General features: G+C 33.5%; 1 long non-coding RNA gene across 1 annotated transcript; it reads left to right on the top strand.

Annotated features, from left to right (window-relative positions):
* The first annotated feature begins 18,435 nt into the window (after nt 1–18,435).
* On the top strand, nt 18,436–19,350 carry LOC143054692 (uncharacterized). Its single transcript, XR_012971789.1, has 2 exons — nt 18,436–18,542; nt 19,105–19,350. It is a non-coding gene; the product is annotated as an uncharacterized LOC143054692 (long non-coding RNA).
* Nucleotides 19,351–24,428: the final 5,078 nt, after the last annotated feature.

Here is a 24,428-nt window from a genome sequence, read left to right as displayed (position 1 = left end):
GTTCATCTGGGTCAACACCTAAGACATATTATGTTGTTCAAGATGACGGTAAGCTAAAAGCTGTTGTATGTAGACAGGATATATTTTGTACTGAAAAGCAAATAAACAAGAAGAAAGAATTCATTCCAGTGGATCCTCAGCCCGCCGATGATAAAATCGTGGAAATCAGTCGTAGCTACTCCACTCTAAAGCAACAGTCATACAAGAAAAGAGTAACATGGGTCGGAAAAGCACCTTTTTCATTAGATATCAACTTCAATGCGGCTGTCGTGGAATATAAAGGCAAACACCCTGGTTTTTCTGCTCATGGCAATTCAAAGAAAGGAAACGAATTCGTTCGAACTCCAGCACTGTTATTTGAAGAAATGGGAGAACTTGTGAAGACCATGCGTCCAAAAAATGCATATAATAAATTGCTAATCAACTGTAGTGATGAAGCAACCGGGCCTTCGGCACCAAGACAGATTCGTGACAAAAAATACCGTGATAAGAAGAAAGAAATTCGGAATATAACTGGCGTAACAGGAAACCGTGGAAATATGGCAGATAACATACAAACTATAGAAAATATTATGCAGAAAGGACACAATTTAATTAAGCATGTGGCTCATTCTCCAGGTAAAACACCGTGCGTTATCCTGTATACGGAAGAAATGATGAAGGATGTTGTGAACTTGTGCTGCAGTGGACAAACTCTTTTGGGTTTCGACAAAACATTTAACATGTGTGACATTCATGTGACATTCATGTGACACCATCTATTTTCAAACAACTTTCTGTCACAAAGGTTGAAACAGGAGAACCGCCTTTATTTGTCGGACCCATGTTTTTACACGACTGTTCGCATTTTGATACGTATAGTATATTTTTCTCGCATCTTAAGACCAAACTCGCGGATGTGGACACCTCGGAATTGGTCATTGGTTCCGATCAAGAAGGATCTTTAGTTAAAGCCATTGTCAAAAGTTTTCCAGAAGCAACTCATGTATTATGTACACTGCATTTGAAACTAAACCTTTCAGAAAAGATGAAAAATGGAGTTGGGATGCACAGAAAGAACAGATTAGATATCGAGCAACGCATTTTTGGAAGAAATGGCATATCTAATGCAGACGATAGTGCCGTTTTTGAAGAAAAGTGTGAAGAAGTCGAAGAATTCTGTAAGGAGAAATTTCCATCATTGAAAGGCTACTTTTCAACGGTTTTGAAGCCAGTCCTTAAAGGGAAAATATATGAGCCGCAAAATGCAGGAAGAATTGAAAGAGAGTGGACTAACAACAATAGTGAATCGTACAATCATGTTCTCAAGATAGCTGTTGATTGGAAGCCTCAGTCATTAGTTGACTTTGTAATAAAGATGACAGACATGGTAGAGGCAAACTATAAAGATTTACGGAGAGCAGTGATAGGGAGAGGACCTTATACGCTTGCGAGCACACACGAACATTTTAAGATTGACAGGCATGTTTGGGCAAACAAAACTTTAATGGAAAGGTACAAATATTATGCCAGGTTCCGCCGATACCGTATGAAGACCAAATTGGTTAAGTCAACAGATGGCAGACGAGTGGTCAATGAAGCTAGGTCGAAAGGAAAGAAGAAAGGTCAGAGGAAAAGGAAACTGGCTGATATGACAACTACGATAAAACGGCAACGCGTGCAGTAAATTTATTTAAAAAAACAAACTGTGTGTAATTTAATGTATTTATATGTGTATATATATTTCTCAGCACTACCTACTTATACTTCTTGTTTTTCTTTTTATAGGTAAAATACACTAATAAACCTGGAGCACATTAGTCAATGTCAACACTAGTATTAATTGAATTATAGTATATTGCTATTATTTTGTTGCGTGTTTCCTGTAGTATTTTTTTTATTACTCATATTACATATCTATTGTCTGTGTATTGCATATGTTATTGTTTGTATGCTATATGCCCTCATAGGGGCCCTTATTTGGTGAATAAAAAAAATCTTTTCTATTTTTCTATTCTATAAGATAGGCATCCGACCCTACCTGTAATTTTCACATACATGTGAGTTAAAATTAGTCCTGTCACAGTATAAGGTTTTCAATGATTAAATGCAATTTGCTTATTTCCTTCTATTACAAAAAAAATCGATATCCTTTTCGGTTCTTTTCGGTCCTTTTCGGTTCTTTTTGGTCCTTTTCGGTCCTTTTCGGTTCTTTTCTGTAAATCGTCGCTCTTTTCTGTAAGTCGTCGAACCCGAAAAATCTACCGTCGTATCTGCTTCTATCAGACCGTTATCCCCAAATAAGTCAAGGAAAAGTAATCTCATAATACAATAATTAAACGTAATACTGGCTGCCTGTACCAAGTCAGGAATATGACAGTTGTTATCCATTCGTTTGATGTGTTTGGACTTTTGATTTTGCCTTTTGATTTTTGATTTTCCTTTTTGAATTTTCCTCGGAGTTCAGTATTTTTGTGTTTTTACTTTTTTTATACATAATTAGATGATAAAATATTATGTAAATAATATTTCATTTTTTTCTATCAATTTTAACTTTCTTGTCGCTAAAATTATTTTCTTTTGCATATTCTTTTAATATTTATTGCAATAACTAATTTTAATTAAAAAAAAAATATGTTTTCTTGTCGCTAAATAGTTTCTTGTCGCTTCTTGTCGCTTGTTGACGCTTCTTGTCGCTAAAATTCTTGTTGTCGCTAATTAGTGAGACCGAAAATGAACAACAACCATCATTGCCGGGAGTATGTAATTAAGCAACTTTGTCCGATAACCTCACTTGCCAACCATCATGGCTGACACGGCTAAAAATAGAATATTAGGGTAAAGTGCAACCTTTACTGTTATCTGGAAGAAAAACCTATAGATAAACAGACTTGGCAGGATTGTTCAGAGTGTTGAGATCGACTGACAACTCATTTACATTTAAATTGTGAGACGAATTCTGTGGGAGTTATTGCCTTTAAATGAACATATTTTTTTTTGTCTTTTGTTTTCCTAATATCTTGAATACTAGAATAAATAGTGAGAAACTTTGATACATGAAATAAGCAGCAGGACAAAATATAGAGTTCATAGATAGAGGCTTGGCGCCTTCAAGCTAGTTAATTCCCCTCACTTTCTGTACGTGACTGTTCCAAGTCAGAAACTAGTAATTCAGTGGTAGTCGTTTGTTGCTGTGTCACATATTTGTTTTTGTATTATTTTGAACATTAATTAGGCTGTTAGTTTTTTGGTTTGAATTGTTTACATTTGTATTTCATGGCACTTTTATTATTATTTTTTTTTTTAATTTTTGTGTCATTTGTTCTCTTGGGGAGTGTTCTCATTGGCAACCATACCAATATTTTTTTTTTAATTAATGAATTAGACACCTTAGCCGAAATGGTCCTTTCATAAATACTATTACCATTAGTGGCGTTTTATCATCATATCTTGAATGATATATAAGAGAGATCGAAACTATTTAACAAAAATTATCAGCTAGAGCAGATCTACACAAAAAAAAATCTAACGCCAGGCAGTCCAATGTTGAAGATGCGACATCGACTCCTTATATCCTCTAGTTTGTTTCTCGCCTGACACGAAAGTAGCGTAAAGCGAAACCTAGAGATTGCTTGTCCGGTGATGTTAAGTTAATTAGTTTGAACTTTGAATCGATCTACTTGTGCTATAACTGACATTGAGGTTGGTAGCGACATTACGTACAGAACTGGAGCTTTATCTTTTATCTTTTATATCATATTAAATAATGTTAAATATTGGACTGGATTAACTGACATTGAAGTTGGAACCGACATTACGCACAGAACTGGAGCTTTATCCTTTATATTTTATATCATATTAAATCATGTTAAATATTGCACTGGATTAACTGACATTGAAGTTGGTAACGTCAAAAACATGATCTGTGAAGATCTGCATGAGTGAGACGTAGCAGTACAAGTCAAAGTACTAAAGTACTGAACAACGGATGGTCACAAGCTCTTTTAGATGGTGCGACAAGCACTTGTCTCAGAAAAAAAGCACAACTGTATACCTGAAAGTGATGTTAAGGTAGCAATACACAGTTAGGAAAAAAACTTAAAATTGACGCTCATAATTTTTAAGCACCCTCTTTCTTTCCCTTCCTTTCTAACAAATAAGGCTTAATATTTGTGTTATGCATGTGTATATTTATGGAAAGTGAACCATCGATAGATTTAATTTCCAAAAGTTATAATGGTGAAATATAACCTCTTTTTGGTGTAACCATGGCAACAATCTGCATTTATTTGAGATGAAAATTTGCAAAAGGGGGATGAACATGTCACAAAAGTCTCAAAAATTTGGTCCAAAGGAAAATTTCAATCAATTAGCGTGATACCCTGACATTATAGCCCTATATCTATCAAGAGGTTCAAAATCAAAAAATAGCATTTCTACTTGGTTTTCCATAAAATGGAATTGAAAAGCTCGAGCGACAAATTTTTGTACATAATTTCTAGATCTATGGGCGGTACGGATAGGAAAACCGGACTATCAAACAGAAAAATGGCCTATAAAACATGCTAAAACCAATATAAATGTTCATATAAACCAACTTGGAAGGCTATATTATTCTTCAACTATCTTAAAATTAATTTTATTGTACAAAAAACTTTCATATTTAAAAAATTCACCATGGCCATGATGCGAATCTAAATTCTAACTGTGTTTTGCTACCTAATGTACAGATTGTTTTCTGGGACAAGTTCGTGCGTGGATAATAAATTAATGACAGGGAATTCATCCTCACTGTAATGACTATTATAGTGTAGTGATACAAATTAGTATACTCTAGTCTATTGTTATATATTACATTAATACTTGTATATGTCGTGTACATTTTATTATTTTGTACAGGTTGTTACTTGTACAAAAACTTTGTATGAGTAATTACTTGTATGATGCCATCATACAAGTAATTACCTGTACAAATATAATTGTACCAGTAATTACTTGTACAATTTTTGATGAGAAAAAGATAATAACTTGTACAACACAATATCTTTGAGTTGTATGTGCTTCTACTTTGATTTATTAGGTTAAATCTATAATTCCAATATATGATATTACATTTGCAACTTTTTTTCATGATTTATTTTCGAAATGAATTGTGGAAGGGTTTTATTTTATTTTTGCTTTTAACGACTTTGTCACTTTGCACTAGTAGTCAGTATTTAAGTGGCAACAAGCTGTTAAGCTAAATTTGCTCAATGTCTCATGCTAGGTTATGTTGTTACTCTGCGTTCGTCGTGTGTCTGAATAATAATACTAATATAAAAAAGAAGATGTGATCTAATTGCCAATGAGACAACTCTCCTCAGGAACCCAAATGACCTTGACAGAAATTAAGAACTATTGGTCACCACACGGTCTTTAACATTGAACAAAGCTCATTTCGCAAAGTCAGCTTAAAAAGGCCCTGAAATGGCAAATGTAAAACAATTCAAACGAGAAAACTAACGGCCTTATTCATGTACAAAAATGAATGAAAAAAATATGTAACGCATCGACAAGCGACAACCATTGAATGACAAACTTGTTACAGGCACATACATAATTTGGCCCGGGTTAAACATGTAAGCAGGATCCCAACCCTCCCCTAACCTGGGACAGTTGCATGGTGTAACATTACAACATAGGGAACGAACTATGAAAATCAGTCGAAAGAGGCTTAACTCATCCGATGGATACAATCAGAAAAACTACACAGAGTGGACATGGCTGTATATCCCATACAACAACAAAAATAAATACCCACTAAGTACAGAATACACCTTTGAAAAAAAAGAAAAGAAAAACAAACTTAATATAGATCTCTATGATAAGAAAAAAATTGTAAGGGTTCTACGGAACCCAGTGTCTCGCCCACTTTTTATGTCAATGGCAGGCTCAACAAAAATGAGTAAAAAAATCAATAAAAATATTCCTCTCGATACTATCTTTTGATTGCAAGAAGCTTCTGTCCAAGTTTGGTAAAAATCTAGGATAGTTTAAGAAAGTTATTAGAATTTTAAAAAATTTAACCACAGAGTGAATGTAAGTCCATTTATAAGTAAAATACGGAAAAATGTAACAAATTTACTTATGGATACTATCTTAATATCATAAACAAGCTTCTGTCCATGTTTGGTAGAAATCCACGACAGTTTAAGAAAGTAATTAAAAATTTTAAAACTTTAACCACAGAGCAATGTAATATTTCCCGGCAGAAAAACTAAGTCCATTTACAAGTAAAATACGGAAAAACAGGAATTTAATTATTACAAGATTTACTTCTGGATACTATCTCATGATCATAAACAAACAAATAAATAAATACGAGAAAACAGTAAAAGAAAAATAATACCAACAATCCCAGACTTACTAACTCAAAGAAAGGTGTTTTTCAATGAAACATTTTGTTTAAAGCAAAAGTAGAAGCACAACTCAAAGATATTGTGTTGCCCAAGTTATTATCTTTTTCTCAAAACAAATTGTACAAGTAATTACTGGTACAATTATATTTGTACAGGTAATAACTTGTATGATGGCATCATACAAGTAATTACTCATACAAAGTTTTTGTACAAGTAATAACCTGTACAAAATAACAAAATGTACACGACATATATATAACAGTTACATGTGTACATCAGTTTCATGCATTTGTAGATCATCTTATTCTACTATATAAATAATAGTACAGTGCAAGCGCATGGTGGACACGTCACTCTTCTGTAATTATTCGAATTTTCTATTAGAAATGAATCGATTTGAGTAGGCACCGTATTTTCCCGCAAAACATGTGTAATCATCCATGCAGAGTTGTCGTTCCTTGAGATTGCAAACGTTCTTGAGATATTCTGACACATACGTGTACATAGATATTAATGATTCGTTTAACCTATTTGCTTATACATATAACCTTCAGTAATATAATTAATGTATCTTTTTTAAAAAGTATTTGATGAGTATTCATTGAAGAAATTAATTTATAACAAGCAACAAGGAATGTTAGTTTCCACTTGATGATGTCTACGGTCGAATTCATCATGTTTATAGATCGGTTAAAAACCCAAAACGAATATTACGTAATGAAAATATAGGCGATAGAAAAACACTGGAATGCCCTCACTGTCATCCGCTGTAATAAATGATTTTATATTATGGCATGTACGAAACTGCACATGGAAATCACCAAGTTGTCGACTACAGGGTTAGTTTAACAGTGTTTTTTTTTACTCGATTCTGCAATCGTCAATTTTTTTTTTTTTTCAGAGATCGTAGTTAGATCGTAGTGAGTTCGTAGTGAGATCGTGACCTTGTGTGACTGTGGTATTTAACAGCCATTTATAGGTTTACCTCCAATTTTAGATAATTAATATCACGCCTTCAAAGTTGAATAAGTCAGATTTATTGTATTGTTGTTTTATGCCTCATTATGATTTTCGATATGTGCGTCTGTTCGTTCTTTCGTCCGTCCGTCTGTTCGTCTGTCCGTCCGTTCACCCTTTCGTCCGAACGTCCGTCCTTGCTTCCGGTCGTCAGTCTGTCCACATGTTCCCTATGATATGATATTTCTCATCTTGACAGTTTATACCACAGTTTTACGGTCCACTGAACACTGGAAGAAAATGATAGTTTGAGTGGGGCATCTGTGTACTATGGACACATTTTTGTCTTTCATGTGTTCCTTCTTATCTTAAACTGAACAGTTGTGTGATCCCGCTGCTTTCTAATGACATCTATAATGAATCTTAATGTAACATCGTTTGTAACATTCATTTTGATTGGTTAATGTCACCAATTTTCATTAAATCATTTTGTGCAACCATCAACTCACAAATTGATCCCGTCGGAGTTTAAACGCAATACTGTTAATATCTTTGTATTTGTAATTGTTGTAAGAAAGTATATGCACGTGGCTAGTGTTATTGATTTGTGGAGTGAAATATAATTCAATAAACCGACCATTTTATCTTTGAAGAAATTGATTTAAGAGAACCTCTTTTTAATAATAATATCTTTATTTGCAAAACATACAAAAACCAATTTTGGTTGTGGCAAATACATTGACAAACAAACATAATGAAACATAATGAAAACTCGACAATATTATAAGAAATATGATAAAAACAGTTACTGTTCTCCTTTCCTCAGTTCTAATGACTCTTTAATAAAAAGAACAACTGCTTTTACATCATTTGGTGTTGATGGATTAAGTTTTATCACGAGTTTATCAGTAAAATTAAGTGTATTAAAATTTACATATTTTTGTATATAATATTTTAGAAAGATTTCTCTTATATTTTTATTTATTTTACAGTTGAAGAAAAAATGAAATTCATCGTCTAAGATATTACATATTTTACATTTTCTTTCATTTCGTGGTATTTTGGTATATCGTCCAGTTTCTATGAAGAGACAATGTTCGCTTATTCTAAATTTGGTTAACATTTTTCTTGTCTCTTTACTTGGGTGTGATAGGTAGTATTGCATTTGGTTATTTATATTAGATTTAAGAAATTTATAAAGATATATTTTATTATTTTCATTTAAGTTATTTATTTTATCATCAATAAGAGTTTGATAATAGTTGATATAACTTTTTTTTAATTGGGGTTTTAACATTTTAGTCTGTTTTAAAGTTTTAGTTTCCTCAATAAGCTTAATGTCAATATTTATATCTTGTGACACATTTTTTGCAAAAGTATACCAAGAGTATGTTCCCTTGGTATCTAAACTTTTAGTTAATTTTAAGTTTTTTAAGAAGTGGGTTTAGATTTTTAATGAACACAGAGTTTTGAGTACATGTGTTACTCGTATTTTTTTACTCATGCATCGGCATTCATATATATACCGGTTGGTTTCTGTTTGCTAGCTTTTCATTTTTATGTTGTATATATGTGTGTTTTGGAGCGAAGTTTAGTATAGTCTTTATTGGTTTTGTTTATTAGAGCGGGTATAGCAGTTGTGTGTATTGGGGTGGTGTGTAGTATAGCCAGTTGAGTGTAAACTGGAGAGGGGTACAGCCGTTCTGTGTATTAGAACAGGGTATAGTATAGGGTTTTTTTTAGTTTTTTTTTAGAATGGTTATTTAGTATATATTTGTTTTGTGTGTATTGTATTATAACGGTGTACAGTATAGCGGTTTTGTGTATCGGAGCCGGGTATACTGATATAACGGTTCTGTGTGTATTTGAGCGGGGTATACTATAACGATTTTTTGTGTATTTGAGCGGGGTATATTATATTTTCTTTGTGTGTATTGTATTGTAAAGGTGTATAGTATAGCGGTTTTGTGTATCGAAGCTGGGTATAGTATAACGGTTTTGTGTATCGAAGCTGGGTATATAGTATAACCGTTACGGTTTTGTGTTTATTTGAGCGGGGTATACTATATTTGCTTTGTGTGTATTGTATTGTAACGGTTTTGTGTATCGGAGCCGGGTAAAGTATAACGGCCTACTGAACTATTAGTTCGGTCAAGAAAGACAACTCGTACTAAAAAAGGGGAGGTAACTCAATTTTCTTATAAAGGGAAACGAGTTTATCAGTATTTCCGAGGAGGCTGTTGATTTTTGCACGCCAACTTGTGTGCATAAATAATTAAATGTCGGATCACAACGTGTTTTGAATGTTTGATGATCGATGTCCACGCTTAATTCCAATAGTATAATAATTTGTCATCTTAATAGAAAACCGTGTTTAGAATCAAATTAGGATTATTACGGTTTATATATAATAATTTCAATTAGTTTTTATTATACGAGATGCGTAATTATTGTGTAACATAATTCTTTCTTATCTTTGAACAAAAACCTTTTTCAACTAGACCAAATCCGTATGTTAACTTAAAATGTATGAGTCAATCACGACCGAAGTTTGTTTTACAAGTAATTGCTTCCCTCTTCCTACAATGTGTTTTATAAATTGACCATAAACCCACTTTTTCATGGTATGGTATCAATATTTCTGACCTGACACTACGTACTTTTTATTGCTTAATTCATTAGAATTTAATATGCAATGTTTCGGGTTTTTTCGGGAATAATCCCAGGTAAACCTAAAACTATTTAAAACTATTTAACACTATTTTTTTTCTAATTATACGTTGTCCACATTGGACTATATATACAAAGAAAACAACAGTTTCAATTACCAGTAACAAGATTGGGGCCTGACAATTTAAGATTGCAAAACATTGCTTTTTATATGTCCATATATATGATTTGCGACCCCCTGGTGCTGCTGAAGATAATATTTCACGCACACAGACATGCGCATTGTATTGGCCGGACAAATAGTCCTGGTACTATTCGTCCGGCTAGCCGGACAAATAGCAACTGCCTATATAAATACATTAATCTAAAAGTTTTCATTCGGATTTTTTTTTCTAATTTCATTTTACATTTAGCAGACACGTACAAATTGATTCGAAAGACTGTGTCATGACATAATTGCGGAAATTATAGTCAGCTATAAAAGGCCCCGAAATGACAATGTAAAACAATTCAAACGAGAAAACTAACGGCCTTATTTATTTTAAAAAACTAGCTTGGTTAAAACAAAGCAACATGCATGTCGGTGAAAAGTGAACCATAATTATTTCTGATGAGATTGCATGCAATTGGTCTCAGTTGAAAAAAACGTCAACCTAACATAACATACATTTTGTCAATAGATGTAAACCTCCATGCTGCGAGATTTTCTGATTTTAGTCGTTGTGTATTCAAGTAACAATCCATTGTGTGATTTTTAAGAATTAAACTTTTCCAAATATATTACAGTTTTGAAGTTTTTTTTAATTTATTTTCATATTCGATATAATGATTATTTCATAATAATGTTTATTTCTAAAGGAATATATGTAACGGATCTCAACTATGACAAAGTATTAAGTGAACACGGGTATTTACCAAAATACATGTAGCTAACTTAGCCAAATCAAAAACTCGTCAAAGATAAAACTCTGAAAGTGTTCAACTTAAAATGATAAGAAAAGTGTGAAAAATTAATAATATTTATACACGCATCACTCCCTGTAGAGAACAATCAAAGACACTTGAATCACACAAATCAATATTGGTATCCCGGGGTGTGTAGGTTTATGCAGTACATGTAGTTATTAAAATGTTAATTAGTAAATATTTCTGTTAAATCATATTTCAAACTTTATCATACTACTGAGTATTGGATGTTTAATATGTGTTTTTTTTTAGGGAAGATAAATCATTATTGTTAGCAGAGACATATACTACAAGAGACATACACTACAATTGTAGTATATGTCACTGTAGTTAGTTAGCTTACGGTTATGGAAAAATTATGAAATAATAATTATTGAAATTTTAATAATTTAAAAAATCATAGCCATTTTTTCTGTTAAAAATATAACTGGTGCAACCAAAGAACCTTATCCAATTGATGTTTATGGATGGTCACGATATATATAAATGCAATAACGATGAAGCTTATTATTTTATTTAATTAAAATCCGCAGGAAGATTTTAATTTCGACATGCATCCGTTACACCAGTCTTTTCTCGGAAGCTTCCAGCAAATTTATTTTTGTCATTGTAATGAAAAATATATTGAGATTGTTAATTGTTGGAAGTTCACTTTTCAACATAATGATTCCTTTGTTTACTTTATCCCCTATCATGATTGAAAAGGGGAAAATACACAAAAACGTATACCTTGTGTATTGCAAGGATTTCTACCTTAATGTCACATGTAGAGTAAACATGTATATCTTCAAAATCATATTGTATATCAGAATCTTAAAAGATATAATCATACTAATTCATAAAAGTATAAGTCTTTTTCCGATGACTTCGTATCCAAGCGTGTAAAATTCTCTTTTCCATGACAATTTTTAATTTTCAACCATAAAAAGACGGGAGAATTACAAAAGTTAATTTTTAGACAAAAATACCATTTTATTTCCCTGTCTTTGGAGATTATTAAAATATCCACGCGAAAATAATAAAATAACGAATACTATTTGTTATTGAAGCAAATAGATGTCAGGGGTTCGCAAAACAATGCCTTCTCTGTATACATTAAAAGGGCTACTTTGCTATTTATGGTAGCAAATTTTGGTAAATTGTCTTTTTGTATATTGATGTTTTGTAACTTGTAACATGTGACTTGTCGATTCGTGAATTGTCGATGTGTGAAATGTCGAAGTGTTAAATGTCATCGTTGTATTATGCTAACGATCATTACGACGACAGATGGCACTCGGGTCTTCTTCTGTGTATAATCCTCCTGTAAGTAGGAGCACCGCCATATGGAATATATACCAAAGGAGTTTAAATCAATTATGTACAGCGTATACTTATAAAAAATAACAAATAGATAAATAAATTTAGTTACATCTTCTGACATCAGACTCGGACTTCTCTTGAACTGAATTTTAAATGTGCGTATTGTTATGCGTTTACTTTTCTACATTGGCTAGAGGTATACAAAGGGGGGGGGGGGTTGAGATATCATAAACATTTTTGCGCCTGTCCCAAGTAAGGAGCCTCTGGCCTTTGTTAGTCTTGTATTATTTTTATTTTAGTTTCTTGTGTACAATTTGGAAATTAGTATGGCGTTCATTATCACTGAACTAGTATATATTTGTTAAGGGACCAGTTGAAGGACGCCTCCGAGTGCGGGAATTTCTCGCTACATTGAAGACCTGTTGGTGACCTTCTGCTGTAGTTTTTTCAATGTCGGGTTGTTGTCTCTTTGACACATTCCCCATTTCCATTCTCAATTTTATTGTTTGTTTTATATGGCATGTATAACAAGGACTCGGTTTTATATTGAGGTAACCTCGTATAAACATGTTTGTTTACTGTACTGGTCACCAAACCTGCAATGAGGTGTGTCACTTCCTTTATTAAGGTATATAGATGTGTCGCTGGAACGGGCTTCCTTATCAACTTCGCAAATATATTACTGTCACTTGGCAAGAAATGTCTACTTAATATTCAACCGGGTCAAAACAAGACTTAAAGCATGAAATATAAGACGGTGCTGGAAAAATACTAATATTGTCCTGGGCCCGCAAATTTTGGACTCAATGTATAATGGCAGAAATTGTTTGACAACCATCATTCATTAATATTATAATCTCAATATTAAAATTTTAGAAAAGAATGTTATCTAATGATATGTTTTGATACAAGAAACAAATGGACGAACAGTCTTTATTTATTTAGCTCCTGAGTTATGAACATAAATCAGGAATCTGATGTACAGTTGTTGTCGTTTGTTTATGTAATTTATAAGTGTTTCTTGATTCTTGTTTTTTTATATAGATTAGACTCACGGTTGGTTTTCCCGTTTGAATGGTTTTACACTTAGTCTAGTAATTTTGGGGCCCTTTATAGCTTGTTGCTCGGTGTAAGCCAAGTCTCCGTGTTGAAGACCGTATCTTGACCTATAATGGGTTATTTTTATAAATTGTTATTTGGATGAGAGTTGTCTCATTGGCGCTCATACCACATCTTCCTATATCTATAAAAAATGATATCATATAAGTACTTTGCAAAACAAACTGAATGATTTTTTTTAAATGAGTCACTCAGTTAATGTATACTATATATCAAAACTGTGTTGAATATGCACTATTTTGTAATAAAATCAAAAGGAACCAGAAAACATATCGAGGCCCTTAAATTTGAGATATTGTCAACCGGAATGCGAGAAAACCGCATATATTTAAATGGTCAGGTCAATTATGGAATATCATATCGTCAATAGTATGGGACCAGTTCACATCTACAATCATCAATAAGCTTGAAAGAATACAGCAACAACCTGCGAGATTTATAACAGGAGAGTACAAATCCAGAGAAGTTGGTTGCGTCTCAAACACGCTCACCAAACTGAAACTACAAGACATACAGACAAGACGCTCAAGTCAGAAGCTGATATTTCTGTACGAGGTGGTCGCAGTGCTATAGAACCAGACAATTTAAAAACAAAAGCTCGTCAAAAAAAGAACACTTAATTGCTGTCAAGGACCCGATTTAACAATTATCAGTCAAGAAATGTTGTGAACAAACATGCAGATAAAAAACTACACGAAGTGTTTTGAGATCTCAACGAGTAAAATACAACAATATTCTAACTCATTTTTCGTAAAAACAGTATTCGAATAGAACCAAATTGAAGAAACTACGCTCGTGCACCGTCAATACATAACTAGGAAACTGTTTATTTTTTACTACACGCGTCACCTACATAAATTTGAGAATGGAGATGGGGAATGTGTCAAAGAGACAACAACCCGACCATAGAGCAGACAACAACCGAAGGCCACCAATGGGTCTTCAATGCAACGAGAAACTCCCGCACCCGGAGGAGTCCTCCAGCTAGTATAACGGTTTTGTGTGTATTTCGGCCGGGTATACTATATTTGCTTTGTGTGTTTTGTATTGTAACGGTGTATAGTAGAACAGTTTTGTGTATCGGAGCCGGGTATAGTTTAACGGTTTTGTATGTATTTGAGCGGGGTATACTATAGTTGCTTTGTGTGTATTGTAATGTAAAGGTGTATAGTATAACGATTTTGTGTATCGCAGCCGGGTATAGTATTACGGTTTTGTGTGTATTTCAGCCGGGTATACTATATTTGCTTGGTGTGTTTTATATTGTAACGGTGTATAGTAGAACGGTTTTGTGTATCAGAGTCGGGTATAGTATGACGGTTTTGTATGTATTTGAGCGGGGTATACTATATTTGCTTTGTGTGTATTGTATTGTAGCGGTGTATAGTATAACGGTTTGGGAATCGGAGCCGGGTATAGTATAACGGTTTTGTGGGTATTTGAGCGGGGTATACTATATTTGCGTTGTGTGTGTTGTATTGTAACGGTGTATAGTATAACGGTTTTGTTGGTATTTGAGCGGGGTATATTATGTTTGCTTTGTGTGTATTGTATTGTAACGGTGTATAGTATAACGGTTTGTGTAGTGGATCCGGGTATAGTATAACGGTTTTGTTATCGGAGCCGATATAGCATAACTGTTTTGTATGTATTTGAGCGGGGTTTACTATATTTGCTTTGTGTGTATTGTATTGTAACGGTGTATAGTATAACGGTTTGTGTATCGGAGCCGGGTATAGTATAACGATTTTGTGTATCGGAGCCGGGTATAGTATAACGGTTTTGTGTGTATTTCAGCCGGGTATACTATATTTGCTTTGTGTGTTTTGTATTGTAACGGTGTATAGTAGAACGGTTTTGTGTATTGGAGCCGGGTATAGTATGACGGTTTTGTGTGTATTTCAGCCGGGTATACTATATATTTGCTTTGTGTGTTTTGTATTGTAACGGTATATAGTAGAACGGTTTTGTGTATCGGAGCCGGGTATAGTATGACGGTTTTGTATGTATTTGAGCGGGGTATACTCTATTTGTTTTGTGTGTATTGTGTTGTAACGGTGTATAGTATAACGGTTTGGTGTATCGGAGCCGGGTATAGTATAACGGTTTGGTGTATAGGAGCCGGGTATAGAATAACGGTTTTGTGTGTAGTTGCGTGGGGTATACTATATTTGCTTTGTGTGTATTGTATCGTAAAGGTGTATAGTATAGCGGTTTTGTGTATCGGAGCCGGGTATAGTACAACGGTTTTGTGTGCATTTGAACGGGATGTACATAGCGGTTTATGCGAATTGCGGGAGAATGTCAAATTTAGTTGTAATGGCATTAATCATGGCGAGGCTATATTAAAAAAAATACAGTATCATTTAAATTTTATATATAGAGATTCAATAAATAATTAATTTTGTACAAGCACCACACAACATAAACAATATTTGAACTGTAGTTAAGTTCAAATGTAACAACAAATTAACAACAGTTAGTCTTTGCAGACGACATGTGATTTATATCGAAAATAGTCCAGAAAATAAAAAGTTTACAACGAGTTGTTAGTTCTATTTTGTTCTGTATTTTGAATTCCTCATTTATAGAGCATTATAAATAAATAATTATTCCTCATATTTACATACAATTATACATGTAGCACTAGTTATTCATCCGCGTTAGTACTAATTTTCTCAACTAAAGTTTGTGTTTGGGACAATGAAAAACGGATTATGTCTCTGAGCAAATCTTCTTTGCATTGATAATACTGTTGAATAACTTTCTGTAATCTTTGGCTTTGATTTTCAAGTCTTTCCTGCTTCTTGTATCCAGGTAGATGGCGTCGCAATCGCTGAGTTTCATTCAGACGAATTATGTCGTCTTCTTGTGCTTCGCGAATGTTTTCCTTAACGATAATTTTTTCAGCTCTAAGTTGACTCACTTTATCTTGTAGACTGTTTCTGATGTCTGGAATCGTTCTGGCGGAATCACATTCTGCACATGCGCTATCAACAAGAGTAATTTTTTATTCTTCTTCACAGTCGGAACCGGAATGTTCAGCATTATCAGAATCGGATGCTGACGGGAACCGTGAGTCGCGACTCAGACTTGAATAACCAGCATCAATAGATTTTTCCATTCGATCAGGTCGTCCTGAAATCTTTGTAAAAACCGGAAGTTGGATTTTTCTATTGACCCTTCACTGCTGTATGAGCCAGTAGAGCTGGTATTGTCTGAGATTTCCATGCTACTGTTAGATATATCGGATGATGCCTCACTATAGTCCTCCAATAAATCATTGACAGAAAGTCTCTTAGCAAGTTTTACTGCAAGGGTCAATATTAGGGCCAACATTATTTAATATTTTTTTAAATGACATTTTCTATTTTATTCATAAAAGTGACCTCTATAATTATGCAGATGACAACACCCTTTCATACGCAGATAACGATTTAGATAAATTAATTAAAACTTTAGAAGGTGAAAGTAAAATTTTGATAAACTGCTTCTCAATAAATAAAATGAAAGCAAATCCAGAAAAATTTCAAGAAATAGCTGTAGGTAAAAAAACTAAAGACAAAAACCTAAAATTTAAATTAGAAGGTAATGAAATAGAGTGTGAAGCTTAAGATAACGTTAAACTTCTAGGTGTAACAAGAGATTTTAAACTAAATTTCAATGAACATGTCTCTATAATATGTAAAAAAGCATCCAAACAATTAAATGTATTAAAAAGAATAGGTAAACACCTGACTAAACTCGGAAAATTAACAATTTATTATTCTTTCATAATGTCCAACTTTAACTACTGCCCACTAGTTTGGCACTTCTGTGGGGAGGTAAATACAAAAAAGATATAGAAAATTCAAGAGAGAGCACTAAGGTTTATCTATGAAGACCATTCAGCAAGTTATGAAGATCTACTCTGCAAATCAAAATTACCATCTTTAAAAATAAGAAGAATGCGATCTTTGGCGATTGAAGTTTTCAAAATTATAAATAAAGATTGTCCTGTATATCTCCATGATTTGATTCACTTAAAGGAAAACACTTACTCTTTCAGATACCAGAATACAGCAGATCTACCACATGTAAGAACAACTGCATATGGCCTACAATCCTTCAGGTATGCGGGTGCTAGGCTTTGGAATGAGCTGCCAGATGAGCTTCGAAAGCAATCGTCTTTAAATCAGTTCAAGAACTTGATAAATTCTTGGTCTGGCAGCTCATGCCAATGCTTTGCCTGCAAAACCACTTAATCAATGTTCATTAATTTTTTGGTTTGTTGCTTTATTTTCAGCATGGCAAATTTATTTTATTGCGTAAACCCCTGAGGGTTTACGCAGTATATATTGGACGATATATGTAGTCTTTCGGAACACCGGATGTTATTCGGAATAAATTGTCCTTTCTATTGCCACCTTTCATATACATGCGCAATAGCTTATCAATTGACCTGTTGAATAAGCATTAGCATCATTAGTTGCTATAGAGATGCAAAATTTATCATGGCACAAGCTATGTTAATTAGGAGATAACTGTATTGTATTTTAAGCTCCGACGGCATCAATTGGGGATTTGATGATCGCAAATTAAGTTTACTGGCGACGCGTTAGCGGAGACAGTAAAGATCAGTAAACGGGTCTTTGCGACCATCAAATCCCCAATTGATGCCGTCGGAGCTTAAAATACAATATTGTTATCTCCATTCTAATGAAACTGACAGAAAACAACGTTTAAACATGTATTTAAAATCTGTCATATGCCGTCTGCGCTTGCGCGTACGTCCCATGGCATCAATTGTCAATTGTCAATTGATGCCATGTAAGAAAGTGACGTTATCCAATCAAAATGAACGTTACAAACGTTGTTGCATTAGAAAATGAGCATTTGAATACTTCCTTGCACGCAATTGCAAGCTGCTAATATTTACCTTACATATATCCGTAATAATTATTTTAATTAGAGTCAAACGTTGAAACCTGGTTACCAGCTGTGTTAATTCATGAGATAAGATTTCATGTGAAAAAGCAATGACATAACAAATTACATGTGCCGCTTTCACGGCTGGTAATCTACACACGCAGAACATTTGGTTCTGCAATGAAAACCGTGAGAGGATTTTCCGGTTGTGCTTGAGTGGAGTAATTGTCACCGCTTCAAAAGGTATATACATTTCTAAATCTCAATTTTCTTATTCAACTGATCAAAATATTGAAAATCGGAGAATACTATGCTGTGGTGAATACTTTAACGAAGAGATACATGTATCATTTCCTGTTGTACGTAGAGTTGAACTCCTACAAAATCAGTTGTCCCACGAGAAATTGCCTAAAAAAGTGATATTTCAATTTTGAAATGGTTCTATTTACAGACCTACAAGTTCAAATTTAGTTTTTTTTTTCGTGCAATGGGTATGAATGTTGTTTTTGGCGGCGTATGCGCTGTCCTGTGTTGATAGACGTCTTAATAATTCCAAAAAACAACATTTTTCCATGAAGTCATATGCGTGAGGGGATCGGTTCTGATTGAGGACATCGTGAATGCGTGAGGGGAAGTACAAACATTTTTTTTTAATCTTTGGCTTTGTGACTTTTGTTGACTCAATGAATAAATGTGATCAAATCAATGCTGATTAAAAAGCACAGATTTATCCTTATACTTTAACAGACGTAAACTGATCACTGATTCAATGAAATCAAACTATAAATTGTTTGTTCAATTTCAGAAAATGCCATTGTTCAAAGGAAAAAGGAAAAGAGGACTGAAATTGACTCTCTACAAAAAGCCATGGAGATACAAGTTATCCCCGCCCTCGAAGTGAACTAAACCCTCTGGGAACTGTAAAAATCAGTTGAAAAAAGCTTAATGAAAAATCATGTTATACACATTTATGAAAGGAGTTATCTCCCCTAAATTAGTTCATTTAAAAAAAAGATGATTCTAAAAACATAAAATTTGATATTTGTTTAAATATTTTGATTTATACAATCAATCACCAAATACATAACCTTTATATGAATAAAGTCTAACTATTGAATTGCAAATCTGTCTCCAAATTTGCAGATGTGGGCAAATAATCGGTCTAGTTTTTACTTGTAGCAAGAAAACAAAATCGTTGACAACATTTTTTGTCTTTATTCTTCGTGAAACATATTATTAAACCTAGGTTCCTACAATTATTTCATAATCCAATCTCATAAACTTTTTTAAGCACACTCACATATGTGTTTTTTCATGAACAATGTAGCCAAATTTAGGTAAGCTTCAACGACTCATAGCTTGAATATAAAGATATGATTTGTACCTCCCCTCACGCATTCACGATGTCCTCAATCAGAACCGATCCCCTCACGCATGACTTCATGAAAAAATGTAGTTTTTGGAATTATTAAGACGTCTATCAACACAGGACAGCGCATACGCCGCCAAAAACAACATTCATACCCATTGCACGAAAAAAAAACTAAATTTGAACTTGTAGGTCTGTAAATAGAACCATTTCAAAATTGAAATGTCACTTTTTTAGGCAATTTCTCGTGGGACAACTGATTTTGTAGGAGTTCAACTCTACGTACAACAGTAAATGATACATGTATCTCTTCGTTAAAGTATTCACCACAGCATAGCATTCTCTGATTTTCAATATTTTGATCAGTTGAATAAGAAAATTGAGATTTAGAAATGTACATACCTTTTGAAGCGGTGACAATTACTCCACTCAAGCACAACCGGAAAATCCTCTCACGGTTTTCATTGCAGAACCAAATGTTCTGCGTGTGTAGATTACCAGCCGTGCTTTAATAACGATTGATAACCTTAAAATTAATCATGCATGCAATTTTAGCAGACTTAACAGGATCGACGTTAAGATATCAAATGTTTTTTTTTATAGACACCGAGTGATGATAGATGTAGACAGAGATAACCAATAATAATTTCTATCATATATGGTCAGGGAACAGATTATCTAACTTTATGTTCCTATTGTAATTTTAAAGGCTCTTCAAAATGTTCGTAAAAATAAAAATAAATAATTATTATTTCTTGAAGACGATCAGATGATGAATTTTCGGTTTTAATATATATTAAGTACGACAATGTAAAATAGTGCAAGGGGATTTTGAGCCATCTCACTGATCAGTGTAGGCTACACGGTACCCCCAAATGAACAGTATAAAACTATCCAGCAAGAGAGAAAAAGATGGGTCAATATAGAAAAATTAACAAGGCAACTTCAGTTCAATTTCAATATATACATGTATTATTATATAGATTATTGTAATGAATAAGTCAAATGTCAGAGGGAATATCTTTTTAAATATGGCAGGAAAAACAATTAGACAACTCTCCATGAAGTGTTAGACACAGTGTAGTCAAAGTTAGCAGTTACATGTATACTATACATGTAACTGCTAACTTCAAACCAGAAACAAAAAGCAAATATGAACTGCACCAAAAAAAGACAACCACCAAACAACATGCTTCTTACTTGGAACATTCAGAAAATATCTTCAAAGCGAGTTAAAAATTTTAATAAGTTTTTGTTTTTAACAAAAGCGTTTTGCCATCTAAAACTTTTAAGAGCAGAAAGCACACAACTTAAAATTGCCAATGCTTACTACCCTTAGCATCACAAAAATCTTGCAGAGCAGGTGTAAAGATATTAATAATGATCAATATCAAGCCATTGTTCAAATAACCTTGAACATATCAAATTTTATAAAAAAAAAAAAAAAAAACCACCACAGCTATTTACAGGTTCACGTACTGCATTTCTTGAACACAAGTAATCATCAATTAATTACATTTCTTCACATTTGTAATTGAACTTTAGCCTAAAAAAATAACTCTTATAAAAAACCAGCACCTTAAAATGGAACATCCAGTGGTTGACTCAGCATATTGTCTTTTGGGAGAGAGAAGAAACAAATATTCCTTGGTCGTGGGCAATGATTCCTTAATGCGGGGATCACACATTGCCGATTATTGCTCCCGTTTGAGATCAGACAGCAATAAGACACGAAAAGTGAAAAAGTCGGATTACTATCCTCAGTTATCTGGAATGTCCTATCATTGTCTGAACGCAGTCGTTTAAATTCGTAACAGATAGGCTACGGGTCGGGAATGGTCTTGATAGTTCGGTGAAGCACCCCGACATTTAGGTGCGTCCCGTAACATTCGGGGAAACTCAGCCGACTTTGTCTAGCCGGATGACAAGCGTGACTATGTCGTGGCATATTCTGCTGTATCGGATAAAAGTTCTAACATTGTTCTGTGTTTTCTGGACGGTGTCCTGTGGAACGGGAATGATCTGTAGATTTCAAACCGTCTTTGCCGAAATCGTTCCGGAACAGTCCTGTTATTAATACGAAATTTGCCAATGATACCCACCTCAGAGTCCCGACAGTTACAGAATACAATACGACTGAGACCAGACAAAGACGTTTGCAATGACATAGAGAGGATCGTGATAGAATTCCGTTCCGACAGTACCTGATCATCCCGAGTATGTCGACAGTTTTCGAACGGATAACTTCTGTCAGCGTCGGTTCACTGTCTGGTCACTGTCTGATCTCTGTCGGATTACATTCGGTAGAATCGGGATGCAGTTGTAGTGACCAATTCGGTCGAATTTTAGGTAGCAATACACAGTTAGGAAAAAAACTTAAAATTGACACTCATAATTTTTAAACACCCTCTTTCCCCTCCTGTCTAACAAAGAAGGCTTTATATGTGTGTTATGCATGTATATACTTATAGAAAGAGAATCTTCCATAGATTTGATTTCTAATGGTCATAAGGGTGAAATACAATCCCTCTTGGGTGTAACCATGGCAACAATCTGCATTTCTTAGATACAAAATATAGCAAAAAAGGGGGGTGAACATGTCACAAAAGTCTCCAAAATTTGGTTTAAAGGAAAATTTCAATCATATACAGTAATACCTTTCCTGAATCCATAGGTTTATATCTATCAAGTGGTTCCATCTGCTCGTTTTTCCATAAAATTGAATTGAAAAGATCGAGCGCAAAATCTTTGTTGATAAACACTACAATAATGTATGGACCTATGAACGGTACGGATAGGAAAATACGGACTGTCAATCATATAAATGGCCTATAAAACATGTTAAAAACAGTCTTAATGTTCATATAAACCTACTAAGAAGGCTATATTATTCTTCAATTATCTAAAAAACAATTTTATTGTACAAAAACTTTCATATTTAAAAAATTGCCATAATGCGAAACTAAACTTCGAACTGTGTATTGATACCTTACTTTGCGAAAGATACAAATCGGATTAGAAGCGGATTGAGAACGGGATTATCGTGAAAAAATTCTCTTGGAAACGGTTGAATATCGACGCTTCCTGAACAATATCTGATTGTTGTCGTGATTAATTAATTAAAGTTTGAATTTCCTTCCACGATTCACAGGATCTTGATCAGACTTTTGACAAATTTTAATTGGGAATGGTCCTGTCAAGGACGGCAGTAAAAATCGTGAATGTGTGATCACAGCTTTAGCGAAAATATATCAACCCACATTGAATTGTAATTTCATTAAGTAAACAATCAATGTCAGTTTTTAATTCTTATACCACAATAATTATATAAAACAATACATCTTAAGTAAACAATTATCTAATATTTAATACCAAACAAGCATTTGGGTTTACGATTGCATTTCTTTTTTTAAAGAAAGCAACTTGTTATCTTTATTATAGTGCTTCTGTTGCTTTGTGCTAATTTTAGAAACTGTATGTGCTTTTAATGTGCTTTCTATGTGCAAACCCTTTTATTTGTGCTTTTGTTTTTATCTCATAATTGCATGCATCAGTATGTGTTTAACTTATACGATGCTTAAAGAACTTTTGTGCTGCATGGTTATATACTGATATGAACTCTTGCTTTATATGTTTAATGTTGTGTGCATGACTCGATATGTATGTTTTGTTTTACTTGTTGTTATGTCGGTTTTAAAAGCTCTTCAGAGCTTATGTTTGTAATTGCTTGCTTATACCGACTCTAAATAAAGCTTTATGTCTTATGTCTTATGTCTTATGGCAAATGTCTTGCAAGATGTCCAATGTTCTTCTTCTGTGTATAATCCTCCTGTAAGTAGGAGCACCGCCATATGGAATTTAAATACAGGTAAAAATTATTTTTGAAATTGCCAGGAACACTACAATACTGTGGCATCTTCTTTAAAACTCGCGGTGTTTACGTATATATTGTTTTATATTATCGTCATGCAATATCCTTTCAAGTCAAAATAAGTTGTTCAATAAATGATAATAGGTATAACCAACCGTCGTGATTCCCGTGCGTAATAAGAGTGATGACCTAAGCAATTTTAAAGTCATTTTTTTCCTGGAGTTATCTACTCTACCAAGGAGGCTGACTACAGAGTTTCTGGACTATTAGGTTAGATAACTTTCAATGATGAATAACATTAATATTTATTAATATTTATTGAAATTTTAAAGTGTAGTGATACTTCCAAGTACAAGTCATATACCTTTCACAAGTGGATGTCAATTTTAGCGCAGATAATGACAAATATAATATGATTATGAATATAAATCAGTTTCAACAGTGCACTTTGGCAGCACAAATTCCTTGTTTATTTTTTAAAATATGTATCAGTTATATATTTTATCATATTTATTGTACTGAGCAACAGGTCTTTGTATTTTTTTAGCAGCTTGGGCTTGTTTGAAGAATCACTACATATATATTCATTTTTCATCATGTTTATAAACCAATTTCTACAAATGCAATATTGTGTCGCATGAGTTTTTTCATTAAACTTGTCTTTTTTGGGGGGTAAAATTACAGTATTTATTTACCTTTCTATAAATCGGACCTTTAAGGACATAGTCACATACATTTTTACATGTACCTAGAAGGTGACAGCTTTTCAAACCTCCCAAATATAGTTTTGTCTAGCTGATTAGACATTAAATTTTGTCTACAATACATGTATCTATTTCAGAAGGGTCTTCATACATTTCATCCTACACTTTGCAATCAAATTTAATAA

The sequence above is a fragment of the Mytilus galloprovincialis genome, chromosome 12, assembly GCF_965363235.1.
Source record: "Mytilus galloprovincialis chromosome 12, xbMytGall1.hap1.1, whole genome shotgun sequence".
Classification (NCBI taxonomy): Eukaryota; Metazoa; Mollusca; class Bivalvia; order Mytilida; family Mytilidae; genus Mytilus; species Mytilus galloprovincialis.
Note: the sequence above shows the minus strand (reverse complement) of the source record. Positions and strands in the feature narration are given on the sequence as shown.